Source organism: Danio rerio, chromosome 12 (genome assembly GCF_052040795.2).
Source record: "Danio rerio strain M-AB ecotype USA chromosome 12, GRCz13ab, whole genome shotgun sequence".
NCBI classification, from domain to species: Eukaryota; Metazoa; Chordata; class Actinopteri; order Cypriniformes; family Danionidae; genus Danio; species Danio rerio.
Genome location: NC_141032.1, coordinates 38,479,709 through 38,501,299, shown reverse-complemented (window position 1 = coordinate 38,501,299; position 21,591 = coordinate 38,479,709). Strand labels below are relative to the sequence as shown.

General features: G+C 36.5%; 1 long non-coding RNA gene across 6 annotated transcripts in view; it reads right to left on the bottom strand.

Annotated features, from left to right (window-relative positions):
- Positions 1 to 1,210: 1,210 nt before the first annotated feature.
- Positions 1,211 to 21,591, bottom strand: part of LOC147834529 (uncharacterized) — a 37,259-nt gene continuing 16,878 nt past the window's right edge. Inside the window, exons 2-5 of one of the 6 annotated variants that reach the window (XR_015504392.1) lie at positions 14,845 to 14,942; positions 11,785 to 11,906; positions 10,313 to 10,456; positions 1,211 to 3,245 (exon numbers count right to left, since the gene is read on the bottom strand). This is a non-coding gene — a long non-coding RNA (uncharacterized LOC147834529). Of the gene's footprint in view, positions 3,246 to 7,351; positions 10,457 to 10,922; positions 11,442 to 11,784; positions 11,907 to 13,325; positions 13,416 to 14,761; positions 14,943 to 21,591 lie in introns of those variants that run through there. The other 5 variants (XR_015504391.1, XR_015504395.1, XR_015504396.1 and 2 more) reach the window with 5 other exon arrangements.

Here is a 21,591-nt window from a genome sequence, read left to right as displayed (position 1 = left end):
TAAGTCTATATCGATCAATGATTGGCTCCTGTACTAGGCGGTGCTTCATTCACCATATTGACCCTTACACTTTTCCCCATTCAAAACTATACGAGTAACATGTCTTGAGTATTCTATAGTCTTTAACTATATGACTATATTTTACAGTAAAGATAAACAATACTGTAAATACATGTCCAGCAAGATAAATGCCATTGTAAATGTAAAACAGTCTTTTTACTGTAACTCACAGCAAGTTACTGTAGACAGGATATTGTTAACAGTGTAGTAATTAAGGCGGTTCATTCCGCTGTGGCAACCCCTGATTAACCAAACACCCAGAGGAAACTCACGTCATCACGGTGAGAAACTCCACACAAAAATGGCAACTGGTCCAGCTAGGACTCGAACCAATGACCTTCTTGCTTTGAGGCGACAGTGCTAACCTCTGAGCCACCAAGTCGCCCCTAAAAATATTTTACAACAACATTTTTCACAATTTGCCATTTTTACTGTATATTCAGCCTGATCTCACGAGAAAACGTAAGTACTGTATTTTACGTTTTGTCAGTTTAGTGGCTAATTCGTACGAAATTGTACAATTTTTAAAAAGGAGGCGTGGCACCTAACCCCACCCCTAAACCCAACCGTCATTGGGGGATGAGCAAATTGTACTAAAATGTACGAATTGGATAGTACGAATTCATACAAATTAGCCACTAAATGAAAAAGTTATGAATTGCTGTGAGATTGTGTTGGTATATTTTATACAAAATTTGACTTTGTGGTATGGAATTTTCTTTACAAAATAAATAAATAAAAAAATCAGCAGTACTGAAAATAAAATCTGAATTATTTTTTTAAAAATCTGCCAACTATTATACACAACACAATCGAGGTACGCGTGTTGTCACTGTTGTGGTACCTTTTCAAGAGGTACAAATTTTACTTTAAAAGGTCTATATTAATACCTCAAGGGTACATATTAGTACCTAAAAAGTACAAATGGGTTCCTCTCAAAATCTTTACATACTAATTTTCACTTTTAAGCTACCAATATAGACCCTAAACGTGTACCTTTTGAAAAGGTACCACCCCAGTAGCAACTCGCTTACCATTATTTCTTAAAGTGCAGTGAAATGTAGACCTGCACGTTGTAGTATGTACCAGTGTGATAAAATGAAAATATCAGTTTGTCTTTGAGAAAGAACACTCAGTCGCGTGTGGCTTCGGGTGACACGCATTTGATCTTTTTATAAAATTAAGTTGCAAATCAACTTAACAGAATGTTTTTTTTTCCATCTAATAGCAATTATACACAAGAGTTTTGCATACGCTGTCAACAGCTTTCTCTTCTAGATAACACAGGCAAATGCATAAACAAATTATTTTATGTATCAAGGCCATCAGTGCCTCTCAATATTGCACTGAAAGTCAATGGTGTCCAATTTTGTCTAGATTGCAACTGTTGTTTTCTAGACATCACATACCAGCATCTGGATTAAATTTCACCCTGATGAGACGCCAAAAGCCTTCCATGTAAAATTTACAGTAGAAACACAAATCACCCTCTTGTTTTTTGAGTTAAGCATGATTTAGCATGAGTCTGCAGTTTGTTGTTTGTCTCCGATCACCTTCATCAGTGGAGACGAGGTCTTCTTGGATGTCTTCCCTACAGTCTGTCCTGTCTGTGTATCAAATGTTGAGCACTGCCGGTAAAATCTAGTGGCTGATTCTATAGGTAATACGATAAGCATTTTCTCCTCATGTTGAGAACGCAGTGTGCTGGGTATTTAAGGAGAAAGAGGACTGAAAACCCTGTCCTTGAGACTCAAGCATCAACATTATATGGAATGATTGTGGCTGTTGGAGAAGGAGAAAATTTGTTTGATGATAAGCAACTTTAAGATCACTAAAATAGAGTCCATAGTCTTCAAACGTATGTGTGGATCAGTTTCTTGTTTGTATGGATTCTAGATTGCATAAATTTATGGGATTATTTGTATGGTGACCTTACCAGAAAAGGCGCCTATAAATTTAATTAATTCTCATTATTCTGTAGCTTTTTTTCTTGAATAAACTTTGCTGAGGAGAATATGAACAGTGCCACTTTTCCTCCAAATGCTGTTTAACAATTTTTTTTGTTTAATACAACAGCTTTTTTTTAATTTAAATGACTGAAATGTTCACTTAAGGGCATTTTAGTAATAAAACTGATCTATGCTACTCCGGCTGAAACTGGATCTTTGTTTACAAACAGATTTGCATGATCACATGGAGTATTCAACCTTCCTCCAGTCCGAAGCAGGCTTACAAAGAACTTGCTGTTCTCATCCAGGTGGAGAGAGGCTTTAAAAAGGCATCCATTAGGTTGGTTATCTGGTTTATAGAGTCACTAAAGTGTGTATTCACATATCGACTCGCCCATTAAAACAATGACTATATTCTGTATTATACAATCCTACCACAGGACTTCAAAAGACTGACCCATTGTGGAAATAGGTTTGCCTTGGTAACGTTAAACTTCAACCTACCAAAAAACAAAGGTGTAAACTTTAACCACTGGGCATGTCATGTTTGCTGAGTGCCTTTGACGTCTGTTAAAGCTGTTGCTGTGGAACATACAAATTCAGTAAAGCAGAATACATCTGCAAACTACCGTTCACCTCACAGTTCCTCAAACTACACGCCCAGAGACTTGTTAATAAAGTGCTGCCTTCATGCTGAAAGATCTTGTGAATGAACAGAGGTTGCCGCACTTTATTTTTAAAGTTTACTTCTAAATTAGCCTCTGGTCAACATTAGCTGAATGTAACTTGACATATACACAGATTAGTAAAAACAGTTTGACTGCCTGCCAGGGGTGGGAAAGAGTACTGAAAAACTTGCGTTAAAAGTAACATTTTGTGCAAGTAGAGTAAACGTATCTGTTTTAAATACTACTCAAAGTATGAGTAAAACGTACTCAAGATTAGTAAGTAGTGAGAACTAGGCTGTGAAAATTATTCAACATAGGCTCATTCTGAAAACTATATACGTTTATAGAGATCACAAATTATTGAACCAGAGCTACGCATGGTGGCATTTCATCTTTAAAATGAATGATAAGGGGGTGGTACAACGCTGTTCCTTTTCTCGATTACCAGCTGACTTCTTACCACTGTATGGATTACTTTCCCACTGTTACCAGTTTGTCCAGTAGCTCAACATGTATGTCGGCAGACTTGAGATGCGGAGAGGAGTTGACCACGACACAGGGTTTGAGTCTGGTGAAAAATGGTTCCAAAAGGCAGATAAGACAAAAACAAAAGTTAAAAAATAAAATAAACAAGTAAATAACAGGGTGAGAATGTGGTAAAATCTGAAAATGTGGTAAATATCGGGCAAGGGCTTTTCTTATTCTGGATTGCTTTTAAAAACATTGCGGTTGGGTTTAGGGAAGGGGGTGGATTGGTCAATAAGTGCTTTCTAAAACACTATTGATTGGGTTTAGGGAAGGGGGAGGGTGGGGGTTCGGTCAGTTGGTCAGTCAGTAAATCAGTCAGTCAACAGCAGCCTCTGGTGGATTTACGCGAGAACAACAGCCACAAATGGCACTCGAGGGAGAAATTTGAGATCTAAAAAAAGCATACACAGCGCCCTCTGGTGGATTCTCGAAAACTCCAAAAAAAAAAAAAAAAGCTCCTGGGAAGTATTTTGCTCTCTCCAGAAATGTATATAGGGGTACGTATCAGAATGAGCCTGGGTTGAAATTATTCCACCTTATACCCTGCAAATTAAAACTGTAGCCTACACCTGCGCCATTTTCTTGTAAGGTTGTTTCTGTATGTGTACGTTAAATTATTTACTACTCATGAAGTACAAATTTAAAATATGATATTAATTTAATGTGAGAACACATTACACTCTATAAAATGAAGGGCTCCACAGAATCCAATCATGTCGTCCAAACACAAATCGATTAAGTTAACATAAGAAATTGATGTGGATTGAACATAAAACAATTAAGTTGTCCCTGAAAAATCTAAAGAATTGTTTTGGTTCACCTCATTTTACATAAGTATTTTGAACAAGAAGCAAAAATATTTTTTAAATGTAAATTGATTTATGCAAATTACTATGAACAGAAAGTGTGTTGAAGCATTAATGGAGCGAAATCTGATGTGTAGGCTAAGGGGCAAAAATATAGCTGTGACGATATGTTAATGCTTAGATTATGTACTTTAAACCCTGACTAACAAGCTATAAGTGTCCAGCAGTTGTCCAGCTGAACACCAAGCTTATGCAGTACTGATAGAAACATACCATTTGTGCAAGCATTTGAAAACGTAACATTCTGTAGTGAATATATTTATAGTTCAAGGCCATTTGGTGATTCAGTTCATGTAACAAATTTGCATCTCACATTGTACATATTTGCTGCATTTCATTCATTCATTCATTTTCTTGTTGGCTTAGTCCCTTTATTAATCTGGGGTCGCCACAGCAGAATAAATCGCCAACTTATCCAGCAAGTTTTTACGCAGCGGATGCCTTTCCAGCAGCAACCCATCTCTGGGAACTTTTTGCTGCATTTATGAAATGTAATTGTCTTGAAATCTGAGGTTATTTTTTCTATGAGCAATTTGATTGGACAGAAATCACAGGACTTATTATTCGACTCAGTTAATAACCATAAGAAAAATACAAGTAGTATTTGGCATCAAGGTGTTAGCTGCAGATCCTTCAAGTCCTGTAGGCTGCAAGATGGAGTTGCTATTGATCAAATTATACTTTGTGCACCACATCCCACAGAAGCTCAATTGTATTGAGAGCTGGAAAATTTATAGGCCAGGACACAACCTTGAACACATTACATTCTTCAAACCATTCCTGAACTATGTTTACAGTGTTCATTATTCTGTTGACAGAGGCTATTTTACCAGCAAACACCACTAAGGTAGGTGGATTTACACTTACTCCACTTGCCTTTTGATGCCCCATATAGTGCATCCTGGTGCCCTCGCTTCCTAAGGTAAAAAGCACATTCTGTACATGAAAGGCCGTCCATGTGATGTAAAACAAAATGTGACTCATTGGACCCGGTGACCTACTTCTACTGCTCTATGGTGGTCCAGTTACGTCATTCACATGCCTATTGTAGGTACTTTCAACAACAGGTATAGGGGCTCATCATAGAGACTGTAGTTACAGCTCTGCAGTCCCATAGAATAGTCCCAGTAGATTGCTCTGTGGATTCTGACAAGTTCCCCACACAATGCTAAAGTACTCCTGCTTAAACCAGAAGGTATAGCCTATAGTAAAGGATTTGATAAAATAATAAAAAAGAAAAAAATAATAAATAAATAAATGTACACCTGGATTATTTTCACTGTCCCTGACGAATTTATAAATGGAGAGCACAAAGAAAAAAAATGCTCGTTTTTACTTTTTAGATGTGCTGCTGTACATTTTGCATATTTGTATTTACATATTTATCTGTATTGCATCTTATTTTCCTTTTTTATCTTGTTATCATGTTGTTATAAATGTTGTTTTTAATGCCAGAATTTATAATTGTACTATAAATTAAGAGAGTACAAAAATGTCAACTAATTTTGTTTTCTGTTGATAGATTGAAACAGTTGATGTCTTATTGATTCTTTATATTGAATATAGTATCTCTCTGATTACTAAGCACTAATAAAAGCAGAGTCAAACTAGGAATAGTGATGAACTGATGAGATCCCCAAGATATTGTTACTGTTGTCCATGGTGTGTTTGGTTCTCAGACCACTATTGTATATTCTACCCACTGCTGACCGGAAGCAACCCACAAGCCTTGGCATTTCAGAGATACTCTCATCTAGTTGCCTTACAATAATGTTGTGTTTCTTATCATCATGTAGCACTACAGGTTTTGTAGATGATTTTGTATAGGCTTTTCATTATATAACATAACTTGTTCATCTTTCCATCCTGTTATCACAAAGCCTACAATACATAGTTTTGATCGCTGGAACTTTGTTAAGTATCACTATCCATGTTTGATGTCACTTGTAGCTTGTGTTTGTCACTTTGGAGTTAGTGATGGTGCAAATTTATCCAGTAAAATGAACTTTCTAAAGAGGACTTTTTGAAAAAGACACAAATAATTCAGCTAAAAGTATTGCATATGGCAGCATTACTATCCATAATGCAGGTGCTGTAAGGCTTTAATTGCTAACGTAGCAGTGGTTTTTAATTATATTTTTAATCGAGACAACCCTCACATAGGGGAACTTACCCCTATAAATTAAATGTTCATAATGTTATGACGCATTATTGTATGTTACACTGTAATATCAACAATGCTCATCACTAAAAATCTCTTAGTGACTAACACTTTTAAAATCTTGCATCAATTTACTCAGTCTATCTTTAAAAATCAACCACAAGCATGCGTTTGGCATTATATCCTGCTAAATATTTGCATTATCTGACTAGATTTTTTTTTTTAATTAATATTTACATTTTTTTGGTGTTTAAGACCATACATAGTAGTATACAATGCAACATTGGAAAAATTACAGACTGTTTTAGTTTTCTTATTTTCCCACTATTGCCTCAAAATAAAATAAATAAAATTGCTAAATTAAAAACATAACCTCTGAATTTTTTTTATTAAATAAAGAATTCTAATTAAAAAAATTATTTAAAAAATAATAATAATTGAACAAATTAACAATAAAAGATTTTTTTTTAAAAGGAGAAAAGTTTGTGATAAGGAGTCAATATTTCCTCTTTATCAACTAAACAGAGTAAGCCTTTGATATAGTCTAAAACAGGGTTCCAGGTCTTGTAAAAAGATTTCAGAGATCCTGCAAGTAAGCATCTTAATTTCTCAAGTTTTATGCAGCTGAAGATTTATCGGAACCACATGTCATGTGATAGAGAAAGTATCTGTTTCCATTTGATAAGAATGGCTTGTCTAGCTGAAAGAGTAGAAAGCAATAACTCTCTCTGAAATACCAAAAAGGGCTGCCGTTAGGGTCTAGATTTATGTGAAAAGCTTTATTAAGTGGATCAAATACACTGGACCAGAAATTTGTCAATTGAGGGCAACTCCAAAACATGTTGAGATGGTTAGCAGAAGACTGCTTACAGCAATGACAGGCATCACTTCTATCAGGAAGACTATAGATAGATTAGATTCTTAATATTCATAATCTGCCCAATTATTTTCAAACATTATGCAAAATTATGTAAAGACACCTTTCACATAAATGAGGTTCTTATTTTAAAAAAAGGGGATCATGGGTAAACTTCTGTTAAGTTGAATGGAAGAACAACTTATAGAGTTGAAGTCAGAATTATGAGCCCCTTTTTGGATTTTTTCTTTTTTAAATATTTTCCAAATGATGTTTAACAGAGCAAGGAAATTTTCAGTGTGTCTGATAATGTTTTATAATAGAAAGTCTTATTTGTTTTATTTCAGCTAGAATAAAAGCAGTTTTTAATTTTTTAAAAAACATTTTAGGATCAAAATTATTAGTTCCCTTGAGCTATATATTTTCTCGATAGTCTGCAGAACAAACCATCATTATACAATAACTTGCCTAATTACCCTAACCTGCCTAGTTACCCTAATTAACCCAGTTTAGCCTTTAATTGTCACTTTAAGCTGTATAGAAGTCTTGAAAAATATCTAGTAAAATATTATTTACTGTCATCATGCCAATGATAAAATAAATCAGTTATTAGAAATGAGTTATTAAAACTATTATGTTTAGAAATGTGTTGAAAAAATCTTCTCTCCGTTAAACAGAAATTGGGAGAAAAATAAACATAGGGGCAAATAATTCTGACTTCAATTGTAAATTTGATTGAAATATATATTTGTTGCATTCCCTTTCAATTTCAATTTGGCATGAAACAATTATTTAAAAATATTTTTAAAAGAGTTCAGTGTAAAATAGTTTTAAAAAAATAAGAAACTGAAGTTGTGGTCAGGGCGACGCAGTGGTGCAGTAGGTAGTGCTGTCGCCTCACAGCAAGGAGGCTGCTATATTGCTGGCAAACCTCGGCTCAGTTGGTGTTTCTGTGAGGAGTTTGCATGTTCTCCCTGCCTTCGCGTGGGTTTCCTCCGTGTGCTCCGGTTTCCCACACAGTCCAAAGACATGCGGTACAGGTGAATTGGGTAGGCCAAATTGTGTGTGTGTGTGTGTGTGTGTGTGCGCGTGTGTGCGTGTGTGTGTGCGTGCGTGCGTGTTTGTGTGTGTGTGTGTGTGTGTCTATCTGTGGATGTTTTCCAGAGATGTGTTGCGGCTGGAAGGACATCCGCTGCCTAAAAAACGAGCTGGATAAGTTGGCGGTTCATTCCACTATGGCAACCCCGGATTAATAAAGGGACTAAGCCGACTAGAAAATTAATGAATGAATGAAAGTTGTGGTCAGAAGACATCCATTAAATTAAAAGATTAGCACACTGTAAAACCCAATAGCTTAAGGTAACTCAAACCATTTAAGTTCAAAAACAAATCCTAATGAGTACTGTGAACTTAATCCATTTGAGTAAACAACGCAATTTGAGCACAGTAAAACCCAATAAATGAAGAGAACTCAAACCAACTGCGTACTGTAAAACCAAATAAGGCAACTCAAACCGTTTGAGTTAAAAAAACATATCTATATGAGTACTGTGTACTTACTCCATTTAAGTTGAAGTAATGAGGTATTTAATTAACTCATGGCCTTCAACATTGAGTTCAAAACTCTTTTCAAATGAGTAGAATTAACTTTCAGTCAATTTTGAGTTAACTAGACTCTTTTTATTTGTTAAGGCTGACTGTTGGGTTTTACAGTGTACAAACAAATGATTTGACCAGCTAAAGGGTACAAACAGCATTTTCTGAACTTGAAAAAGAAGGAACACAAAACTGCATTAAACAGACACTTATCCACTTTTGCATCCTCTTTGCATAAGCCGCATTATTTGCCTCTGATTCTCCTTATAACTTAAAGAAACATGCTTCATACTTTAAATGGAATATCAAAACTCCCACAAGAGCTGACTGGCTCATCATTTGGCATTAATTGGACCGTTCTCATGACTCCTAGGCCTTGTTTGCCTTGTTACCCTTGTAGTAACCCTGCTGGGATTCAATTTGTTGTACCTTGTGATTTTTCATTACACACAACAGCCACATGACACAGGAAGCTGTTGCGCAATTATTATTAGCAATGACTTCATTAGCTCACACTCTGGACAACACGTTGGACATTGGGGGAGGGGGGAGGGGTTGGTTGGGGTCACTTAGAAATGCATTTATCAGTTCTCAGACCTCACTGTAGTCAATATGTTTGCATAAGAAGTCAATAGCACAGGTTCCTATTTTCAGTTCATTCCGTTTCTGAACAAGATAGAAGAGCAACACAACCTGCAAAGCATATAAATGTTTTAAGTAAATAATTTTTGTGACCCTGAGTTTTATGAGTATTTGCGGGAATAGTCCAAAATACATTGGATAACTTAAAATTTGTAATTTTTACACCAAAAATCATAATACTAAAAAAGGCATTTGAAATGGGCATTTTTGTAAATTTCAAATTTTCTGCATTTTCGAGTAGTAATATTCATTGATAAAAGCTTGATTTGGACAAAAAAGAGGGTCATTTTGCCAATATTTTGAGATTTTGAACCCTCTGATTCCAGATATTCAAAAATTGTAGCCTATCTCAACCATATCATGTACATTTTTAAAAACACATAAATTCCAATTTTGGTTCTTGCAACACATTTCAAAAAAAGATGGAACAGTGAAGCATTTACCACTTTGTAATGCTGCCATTCCTTTTCACAACGCTTAAAAGACGTTTAGGGACTGAAGACAACAAGTGATGAAGTGTTTAAGGTGTGATTTTGTCCCATTCTTCCTGCAAACAAGTTTTAAGATGGGCAACGGTACTCTTCGTTATCACATTTTCTATTGGAGACAGGTCGGGACTGCCGGCAGACAAGTCAAGTACCTGTATCCTCTTGCTCTGCAACCAGGACTTTGTAATGTGTGCAGAATATGGTTTTGGATTGTCTTGTTAAAATATGCATGTGAGTTCCTGGTAAAGAAGGCAGCATATTGTGCTCCAAATCTCTGTATACTTTTCAGCATTAATAGTGCCATCACAGAAGTGCAAGTTACCTTTGCCAAGGACACTGACAAACGCAGGTCTATTCTGAAAACGTAGCCCTTTATACGTTTCTGAAGATCGTGAATTACGTAGCCAGAAGTAAGTATGGCTGCATTTCGTTTTTCTAACGAACGCTGCAGGGCGGTATGACGTCATTTCTTTTCTCGCTTACCAGCTGACCGCTTACCTCTATGTGGACGGCTTTCCTGCTGTTACCAGTTTGTCCAGTTAGCTCGCCATGTACGTTGATGGACTTCAGACGCAGAGAGGAGATGACCATGACAACGAGGTTTGAGTCTGGTGAAGAACGGTTCCAGAAAACAGGTAAGACCTAAACAAAATCCAAAAAATAAAACAAACGAGTAAATATAAGAGTAAGAATGTGGTAAAAAAAAAAAAATTCAGGAGAGGGCTATTATTTTTCTGGATTGTTTTTTAAATTTGTCAGTTGGGTTTAGGAAATGGGTGGGCAGGTCCATCTGTGCTTTTTTAAATACTAGTGGTTGAGTGTAGGGAAGGAGGGTGGGTCAGTTGATCGGTCAGTCATTCAGTCAGTTAAACAGTCATTTGACAGCGGCCTAGCGGCCTCTGGTGGATTTACTTGAGAAAAGCAGGCGTGAATGGGACTGGCGAGAGAAATTTGGATCTCAAAAAAGTGTACACAGCGGCCTCTGGTGGATTCGTGAAAACAAAAACTGCAAAAAACGTACAGCCTAGGATGTATTTGGCCCTCTCCAGAAATGTATATAGAAGTAGTAGAAAGCATGTTTACAAATGAAATAAAGTTGACCAGCCAAAACATGGAGTATTTTGTATTCATATGGTCTGAAATTAAATAAATGTCAAAGTAAATTTGGAAATCACTATTTTCTTTTTTTATTTGCGTTTTCCATACTGTCCAAACTTTTTGTGATTTGGGGTTGTACTATGCGTATAGATATAAATTTTTATGAGGGTGGAAAAATCACTTAAAAATGCACTTATCAGTTCCCAGACTTTACTGTCTGCTATCAATATGTTTGCATAAGAAGTCAATACGTCAATAGAACTGTTTCCCAATTTCAGTTCATCCTGTTTCTGGACAAGATAGAAGAGCGGCGTAACCTGTCACAAAGGTGTAATTCTGTGTCTGTCTCAGCCAGCCTGCCAGGAAAGGAGGGGGAACAGTGTTGTCTTTGTGTGCGCTGGACAAAGCTGGAGCTGTGTGAAAGCAGGTTAATGTTCCTCTGCAGGTTTGGAAGCCAAGGACATCTGAATGACCCTCACACACACACTTATCCAAACCCACCTCTGGATCTGCTCAGGCTCTCTAACACCTCGAGTGAGAGGGGAAGACGGGACAAAACACAAACTATAAACAAAGCAAGGGTTCACACACTGAACCAGGATAAGGGATTAACTTTCGCATTTAGGGGCAAGGTCTGGAATTGGTGTCCTGGGGTATTTTTATTTGCATTTTTAGAATCGCTTTATTAATATAATTATTGCTTCAATTGTCTTGTCTAATTTGTCAAATGTTTTCCATTTAACCAATCAAAATACTGCCCTATATACGTTTCTGGAGATTGCAAATTATGTAGCTAGAAGTACGTATGGTTGCATTTCATTTTTTAAACGAATGCTACGGGGCGCTTTGACGATGTTCCTTTTCACACTTACCTGCCTTCTGACTGTTACCAGTCTGTCCAGTAGCTCATTGTGTATGTTGGGGGACCTGAGATGCAGAGATGAGTTGACCATGACAATGGGGTTTGAGTCCAGTGAAGAACGGTTCCAAAAAGCTAGTAAGACAAAAACAGAAGCCAAAAATAAAATAAACAAGTAAATAACAGGGTGAGAATGTGGTAAAAATCCGTCAAGGGCTCTTCTTTTTCTGAATTGCTTTTTAAAACACTGTGGTTGGGTTTAGAGAAGGGGGTGGGTAAGTTAATCTTCGCTTTTTAAAATACTATTGGTTGGGTTTAGGGAAGGGGGAGGATGGGTCAGTCAATCGATCAGTCAGTCAGTCACACATTCGGTTGACAGTGGACTCTGGTAAAATTTTGGAGAGAACAGCAGGCAGGAAATTTGAAAAAGCGTAAACAGCGGCCTCTCGTCAATTCGCCAAAACAAAAACTGCAAAAAAATGTAGCTCCTGTGACGTATTTGATGGTCTCCAGAAATGTATATAGAGAAAAGTTTTCAGAATAAGCCTGGGTTGTCTGTTTTTTTGTGTTAGGTAGTTCATTCATTCATTTTCTTGTCAGCTTAGTCCCTTTATTAATCCGGGGTCGCCACAGCAGAATGAACCGCCAACTTGTCCAGCTAGTTTTTACACAGCAGATGCCCTTCCAGCCACAACCCATCTCTGGGAAACATCCACACAAACATTCACACACACACACACTCATACACTACGGACATTTTAGCCTACCCAATTCACCTGTACCACATGTCTTTGGACTGTGGGGGAAACCAGAGTACCAGGAGGAAACCCACGCAAAGGCAGGGAGAACATGCACAAACTCCACACAGAAAGACCAACTGAGCCGAGGTTCGAACCAGCAACCCAGCGATCTTCTTGCTGTGAGGCGACAGCACTACCTACTGCGCCACTGCCTCGCCCTGTGTTAGGTAGTTATGGTAGTTAATTATATTTTCTTTTCTTTTATTCTCGATCAGGTGAGGTTTAAAATAAAGGAATTTTTGTTTGTTATTTTGGCCTTGTCAGCTCCTGAATTCAAACCCCAATACAATTTTGATTTCATCTTTTCTTTGTCTTGTCTTTCATGTTGTGCAGCATCCCTAGACGGTGCGTAACACTGTGAAGAATGCAGTGTCATAACTTTGTCTTTTTGTCTAATTTTCTTAATTCACCTGAAAATGAAAATTTTGTCAGTTATTTGTTTTAAACCTTCATGAGTTTCTTTTTATCTGATAAAGAAAAAAAGAAGAATATAGCAACCATAGATTTCCTTATATAGACTATGGAAGTCAATGATTACAGGTTTTCAGCTTTCTTCAAAATGCCTTTTTTTTGTGTTCAACACAATAAAAAAAACTCATAATGTTACATTTTAATAATTGTGTTTTTGTTTTGTTAGTTTTAATGTTTTAACATGACAACAGTCTTCAAAAAAGCCTTTAAATAAATTAATTTAAACTGTTATAATTGAAAACTTTTAAACTGATTTTTAAACTGGGTAGCGATGTCCCCTCACTGTGAGGTCACTGGTTTGATCCTCGGCTGGGTCAGTTGGCATTTCTGTGTGGAGCTTGCATGTTCTCCCCGTGTTCCTGTGGGTTTCCCCCGGGTCAGGGCCGGAGTGGGACTCTTTTTCAGCCCTGGAGTTTCAAGCCTTAGACCGGCCCACCTCAGTTCACGACTGACTATATTAAAATAAGGTCATTTCCAATTCACGTTTTTTTTTTTTTTTTTTTTTTTTTTGAGAAAACAGCTGCTTTAGAACTTCAAATGTTCAAAAACCCTAACAGTATTATATGTCTTAGCAATAAAACTATAATTAAAAAAAAAAAAAAAACATACTCAGACAAGAATCAATCCCGGGTCAGCGGCGTCGTAATCTGACGTGCTAACCACTGGCCCACAACAGTTGTATATGAAGGTCTGACTCATCTGACTAATGTCATCATTAACCTGCAGGCTGATTATATATAAAAAGAGCAGAGCTGCGGTAAAATAATGAATAAGAAGACTGTAGTCAAGTAAGTAAATAAATTAATTTAAAAAGTGTGACTGCTGAGAGCAACAGATTCTGGAGCTAGGGACACCGGCCCTCGCGGCCAAAAAACGCACCGGCCCACCGGGAATTCTCCCGGTCCTCCCGATTAGCCAATCCGGGCCTGCCCCGGGTGCTCCAGTTTCCCCCACAAGTCCAAACACAGGTGCTATAGGTGAATTTGGTAAACTAAATTGTCCATAGTGTTGCCTCATTCAGACTAGCAGAGACACTAGCGTGTAGCTCTGTGTGGTGACCTGCTACAAATGCGGGTTTGTGTACAACCGGCCTCTAAGAGAGCTGAGAGAAGATCACATGAGCTCTAGTGGTGCTCCTATTGGCTGTCGCTTAAAAAAGTCACTCTTCATTTGCACAAAGTTAAAGGATTCTCAACTTTGTTGCGTCGCTCAACACGCCCAACTGGTCGCCAACAGTCGCTGTCGCTCACGTAGACAGAGGTCGCCAGAAGTAGCTCCTCTACTGTTGAAATAGACGGTCGCTTGAGGCATTGCCACTGTGAGTCGCTTGTGAATGAAGCTTGTATGTGTGTGAATGAGAGCGTATGGGTGTTTCCCAGTAATGGGTTGCAGCTGGAAGGACATCCGCTGCTTAAAACATGTGCTGGATATGTTGGCGGTTCATTCCGCTGTGGCGACCCCAGATTAATAAAGGGACTAAGCCGAAAAGGAAATGAATGGATGAGTGAATAAACTGATCTTTGCATTTTTAGTATTTATCTTATTTTCAAGACTGAATGAGATTTAAATTTCCTGCAGAGTGGCAACATTTAATTATGCTTCAATATTCAGAAATTATTTTTACTTATTTTACTGTTATGAAAGACCTTAGTATAACGAAGGTGTGTGCCAAAGAGCCCAAGCGTGCATTTAAGCGGGGAGTGTAGAGCTATATTTAACTCGTGTACGGTGCAGACAATTTTCAGCTTCTCAGAACTGCTAAAGAACTGTTGACACATGTGGGTGGCAGAAACCATAATGACTTCGCAGTGAAAGAGGACGCCAGGCACAGGGAAGAGAGTCTCAGGGGGTTCCAGCTGTTTGTCCGGTGTTTTGGCTCACATCAGCAGTTTTAGCAGTCCTGAAACAGTAAAAAAAAAAGTTCTTATCAGTGGAGAGAACTTTGATAATAAAGATAATATAAACATAAGTGTGGAGGTTGTACACTGAAGCTGAACTGAATGGTCTTTACAATGCCTACTTTGTTTTCTTTTCATGACATCATTGCTTTGAATGCTATTTACAGGTCATGCTCAGGAAATGGTGCTGTTTGTATGCTGAAATAGTCATTTAATAATCATAAAGAACTTATTTAGAACTTTCTTGACAGACTTCTGTTTATATTTAGGTCACAGATGAGGTATCTCATTTTGTTGTCTGAATCAACTTAAAAGGTCGTTTTAGTATTTGTTGCACTGCTGTTAAATAAATAAAAGTTTCAAAGCCTTTTCAATTTGACGGTATTGTTTTTTAATGTTATTTGACCTGCCATTTTATACCTCATCTTTTTAATTTATAGTATGTATAGTTAAACTGAAGAACATCTCTACTCTATTTTAATGGTAGATTTCTGATAACCACAGATTACAGTTTTCACTGTGAATTCTACAGTTCTCTTAAGTATGCTGTAAACTGAAAAATATTTCTACTGTTTTTTTAACGGTAGATTTCTGGCAACCACAGATTACAGTTTTTTCCTGTACATTTTATAATTATTGCTACCATAATCTGAACAAGATTCTGCTGTATTTCTTACGGTAAATTTCTGGCAAACACAGATAGTAGTTTTATACCGTAGATTTTACTGGATTTTTTTTACAGTGTACATAAATGCATATTGACTTGTATGTTAATTCCTCAGTATGTACATGGAAAAAGTAATCCAAAATATGTTTCATTTAATCCTTTTTTTTTTAAATAAAATCTAGTAATTTGAAAAAAAGTTGCTATAGACCTTTTTCTTGGCTGCTGCATGGAGGGCGCCATAGTGACCAGCGTCTTCCGGTAGAATGTTTACAACTTCCGTTTACAGCGTTTATAACTGGTAATTTGCGCTCCGAAATGAGTTTCAATAGCGTTTTGAGTGGATTACGGATTGTTTTTGTGCCACACAACTTTGAAAGGTGTGTGTTAACGTCATTATATTATGTCAGATGTGGTTCAAGCGCGAGAGAAAAACGTTCTCCTAGTTCACGTATCTGCCGTCAGAAATACAGTGTGTGTGTGTGTGTGGGTGAATGGGTGGGTGTGTGTGTGTGTGTTCCCGGCCTGTCAGCTGTTAGCTCAACAGCTCTTCAACACACACACACACACACACACACACACACACACATGCAATACTTCACTGCATCATAGAGCAAACCAGATTACTGGCATGAAACTAAAAAGTGTGTAAGTCATGTAATTTACAAAAATGACCAGTAAAAGTCTGTTACTGATACTGATTTGCATATTGATCCTAATCGCGAGCCGTTTATGTTTCTTTTAGTGTGTTGTATTTACTACCATTTATTTTTCTGTCATTTCAAAACGTCACTTTATTTTCACTTTGTCACAGTTATTAAATCAGTGTGTTAGAGGGACAATACAGTAGGCTACGTGTGTGTGTCAAACATTTTGGTGAACTATATTTGTTTGGATTGGTTATATATTTGAAAGAAAGAGAAACTGTTGACTTTAGCGATGACGAGGCTTCTTTTAAAGAGCAGAAGATGCCGTCTGACAATGAGGGGAAAATGCCTCACAGCAGTTGTTTTCCATCCTATTAGATCACATTTTTAAATGATCAGTCCTGAAGGTGGTGCTGTTCGACAACAGTATTAGTTCAAAGAAGATGAAAGCAGGTAAAATAGATTAAAACTATCATTTCAAAGCTGTCCAAATGTGACCGTTTACACGCATCAGCTGTTGACCGGAAGTTCTAAGCATTCTCCTTGCACATACACGCGAAGCATAATGGGTAATTTTGCGTTCCAAGAAAAAGGTCTATACTACATAGAACACTTTCAGAAAGCAGGTAAGACAAAAACTAAAAGTAAAATAAAAGCAAAAAAGTAAAATAAACAAGTAAATAGCATGGTGAGAATGTGGTAAAATTTTAAAACGTAGTAAAAATCAGGCGAGGGCTTTTCTTTTTCTGGTTTGCTTTTTAAAATTGTTGGTTGGGTTTAGGGAAGTTTGTGGGCGGGTCAATCCGTGCTATTAAAAACACTATTGGCTGGGTTTAGGGAAGGAGGAGGGTAGGTCAGTCGATTGGTCAGTCAGACGACAGCGACCTCTGTTGGAGCAGGCGCGAATGGCACTCGCAAGAGAAATTTGAAATCTGAAAAAGCGTACACAGCGGCCTTTCATGGATTCGCGAAAACAAAAACTGCAAAAAATCATAGTTCCTGGGACATATTTGGCTCTCTCCAGAAATGCAAATAGAAGTACATTTTCAGAATGAGCCTGGGTTGTAAGTAAAAGTCATCTTCCATGAAGACATTTTGTAAATTTCCAATTTCCAAACATTTTTAAGAGAAGTATTCATTGCTAAAACTTAATTTGGACAACTTTAAATCTGATTTTTCTCAATATTTAGATTTGATTTGAACCCCTTTGATTCCATAATAAAATAATTGTATTTCATTCTAATATTATACATTTGAAAGCTTATTTAATCAACTTTCATATGATGTATAAATCTCAATTAAAAAAAATCTATTATAACTGATTTTGTAGTCATGTGCACACATTTGTTTTTCAGAGCTAACCTAACTACCTAATAAAACGGTTTTATTTTTCGCATTGAAGGGATGTGACTTCCTAATAATGCCATAATAGTTGTCTACTTTTTTTTTTCTTTTGCTTTCGTGGCTGTTTCTAGCAGTTCAGTAGCAGAGCAGGGAGGCATTAAAGAGGGCCAGGAATGTGCAGACCTTGTCAGAAAAATATGCCAGGGCTTATTGTGTTGCAAAGAGCATTTCTGTAGCTGGGATTAATGTATTTAAAATGTCCCCGTCTGAAAGAAAGAGACGCTCATGCATTTGTAAGTGTGACTCTGAAACCTTCCAATGCATTTTTTTCATGAGATTAAAACGAGTCCAGCCTATTCGCCAAAGGTAAAATCGAACACATTCAAAAGCGATCCAACACACAGTTTGTGTCTGTTTTGATCTGTATGTGCATGTTTGCACGTGTTTGTGTGCTTTCATTGACCGAAATGTGGGAAAGCGCGTTCAAGGACCTTTCCTCCTCTTGAACTGATGACATGCCAACATGCCAGGCATATTTACTGATTCACAGTCAGAGAAACGAGGCACACAGTAGCTTTCACTGTCTATGCTCTTTTACATACTTCATTTCCTCATCATCTAACAAGGTAATAATGTCATATGCAAATATATTTCTGATAAATACATTGTGATCATACTTATCGGAAACTTAAGTACTGAATAAACGGTAACATTTGGATTTTATCTGTTAACAAAATAGAGGTTTTTGATTGTTAGAGGGGCTATATGTTGAATTAGGAAATTATTTTTAGCAACTCTGATGGATATTAAAGGGATAGTTTGGCCAAAAAAATAATTTTACCTCACCAGTTTAAAACTAAATGAGCTTCTTCTGTTGTACACAAAAGAAGATGTTTTAAAGAATGCTGGTTGCTGACACCAATTTACCTCCATAATAGGCTTTAACAATCACTATGAGTCATTAAACCATTCATTCATTCATTTTCGAGTCCCTTATTTATAAGGGGTCACTACAGCAGAATGAACCGCCAACTATTCCAGCATATAAATATAAATACAATCCTATAAATAAATATAAATCCAGCATATAAACTCTTTCTGATAATGATATGTTTTACACAGCAGATGTCCTTCCAGATGCAACCCAATACTGGGAAACACCCCCAGAAACCAGTATTTAAAAAAAAAAAACAGAAGAAAGCAACTCAAATAGTTTTGAACTAGTGAAGGGAAAGTAAACGATAGCAGAGATTTCATTTTGAGTGAACTATCCCTTTAAGCGAACTGCAGTCAACAATAGTAAACAACAAGTCTATAAGTGCTATAGAAGATTTCAAGGCCGTCTGCACTGCCGGCAGTGAGGATATTGTGTAGGTGTAGTGAATATGTAGTCAGTATGTGCTGCTCCCTTTCCTCCCAGTAACAAAATTAGCACACAACAAATATGGCAGCTGTGAAAAAATGAGAGGGGTCTGGCTGCAGATCTGGTGCAGTGCAATCTGAGCCGCATCCAATGCTTTTTAATGGGCTTACCTAACCCCACCCCTAACCCTACCCCTCACAGTGATGTCACTCGCTCCATTTGAGTGCATTGTGTCTAAAATTGCATCGCTGAGTGATGCAATCTGGGCTTGCATCATAAAGGCTGCATCCAGATACTACTGGAAAAAAAAGCCATTTAAAAAGGATCTGATCATATCCTCTGTTGGGGAAAAGTACTTTTGAACATAACGCATTACAAAAGTGAGTTACTAATTACCCCAAAAGTAATCAGTTAAATTAATTAGTTACTTTTTATGGTAAGTAATGTGTTATGTTATTTTTGAGTTACTTTTGCATTACTTTTTTACCTTAATCTGTTTTTGAAAAATTGAAAGTGTTTTTTGGTTTTGTTTTCTTTTTTTAACAGAGGAGCTCACTGTATAACATGTATAATTAACTGTCTAATTTTAATTCAGCAATTTATTTGTTAAATGCTAATTTATTCAACTAAAAATGAACTCACACTACTTTATTTAAAAAGTAACTCAAATATTATTACTTAAATTTTTTAAGTAATGGGTTACTTTACTCGTTAATTAGCAAAGTAATATTATTACGTAACTCAAGTTACTTGTAATGAGTCGGCCTCAACAATAATCATAACCTGATTTTTACATGCATTATGCTAATATAGGTACTGTATTTGAAATTACACTGTTATGTTTAATTATCACATTTTAGAAACTATATTAACTTTCGGCATTGTCTTAAACAATAAACAAGCATTAATATTTTTGTGTGATGTGAAAGAATGAAGTACATAAACATCACATACTTTTGATTTTCCAGCCAAAAGCATGTGGAATTCTCCACATAAAAATCCATCATAATCTCACAGAAATTCTTAATTTTGATCTAGTGGTTATTCGAATGGATTTGTACAATCTCATTTGAGCATTTTAGTGATTTGCTCATCCCCCCAATTTTAGCTTAGGTACATTTTCGCACAAATAAAATCATGTGAATTTGTAGAATTTTGGCAATTTTCAATATGTAATATAGTTAAATTTTCTTATGAGATCAGTCTGAAAAATCAGGCCTTGTCCACACAAACATATTTTAAAAGCCACTGCTACTCACTCACCTTTGGCTTAGTCCCTGATTTATTAAAGGTCACAACAGCGGAATGAACCGTTAATTACTCTGACATATGCCATAAAAATTTTGGGATTCCACACAATAACTTTGTGTTGGGACAACATAAAGAAATTATGTTAACATATCAGTTTGTCCAAATTTAATGGTTTGAACATAAAACAAAAATAAACCTTGTGTTGATTCAGCTAATTTGAAATAAATACAAACAGCAAACGTCATGTTTTTCAGTGTATGTTTTATGAAGCAAATTTTGCATCAAAAGATCCTTTATGCACCCATCAATGTCAATAAAGAATGTTTACTTTTAACACTAAAAATCAATGTGTAAATGGTTTGTTTACTCTATTGTTAAGAACTTTTGATGTTCAAAACTAAATTTTGCTGTTTAACAAAGTGACTTTGTTGGCTTTACTAATTTTAAACAATATATTGTATAAGATATAACATATAGAAAGAATTTAAGTTTTTACAATAACAGAAAAAGTACTGGCATCTCATTACACAAAATTTATTGTAATCAACATGACCTCATCCAAAGTTGTCAAAGCAGAGATCATAAGATCGTAACATGATTTGAAACAGTAAAAAGTTTTTATTTATTTATTTTTATTTTTTTGCAGTTTAGGATTTCTGGCAACACGGTAGCTCGGTGGTTAGAATTGTTGCCTCACAACAAGAAGGTCGCTGGTTTGAGTCCCGACTGGTATTTAGCATTTCTGTATAGAGTTTGCATGTTCTCCCCGTGTTGCCGTGGGTTTCCTCCAGGTGCTCCGGTTTCCCCCACAGCCAAAGACATGCGCTATAGGTGAATTGAATAAGCTATGAGTGTGTATGGATGTTTCCCAGTACTGGGTTGCAGCTGGAAAGAAATCTGTGTAAAACATATGCTGGATAAGTTGGCAGTTGATTCTGCTGTGTCGGCCCCTGATGAATAAAGGGACTAAGCCAAAGGAAAATGAATTAATTAGTTAAGGATTTCTGGGAAGATCTCTCTTTTCATATTTACATTTCACTGGTTAACAAGTTTTCAAACATAAATAAAAAATAGTTTTATTGTCTAAAAGCTAAATGACATTAATTCTGAAAAACAGTTTTGCACGTTTATCAATGAACACAAATCCTCCAGCAAATATCTCTAAATAGCACATCTTAACTGTCTTGGAATGACTAACTCCAATAATAACTTCCAGCGTCGACACACCTGTTCATGCAATCATTCAAAATATTCCATGAGCCACACCAATCTCAGCTCTGATAATGTTGTGAATCAGACCAGCCTGAGATTCTTCAGACCCCAGTTTACATTTCTGTCTCCATGATAACGGTATCACTGAGGACAGGTGTGTGTTTATATGA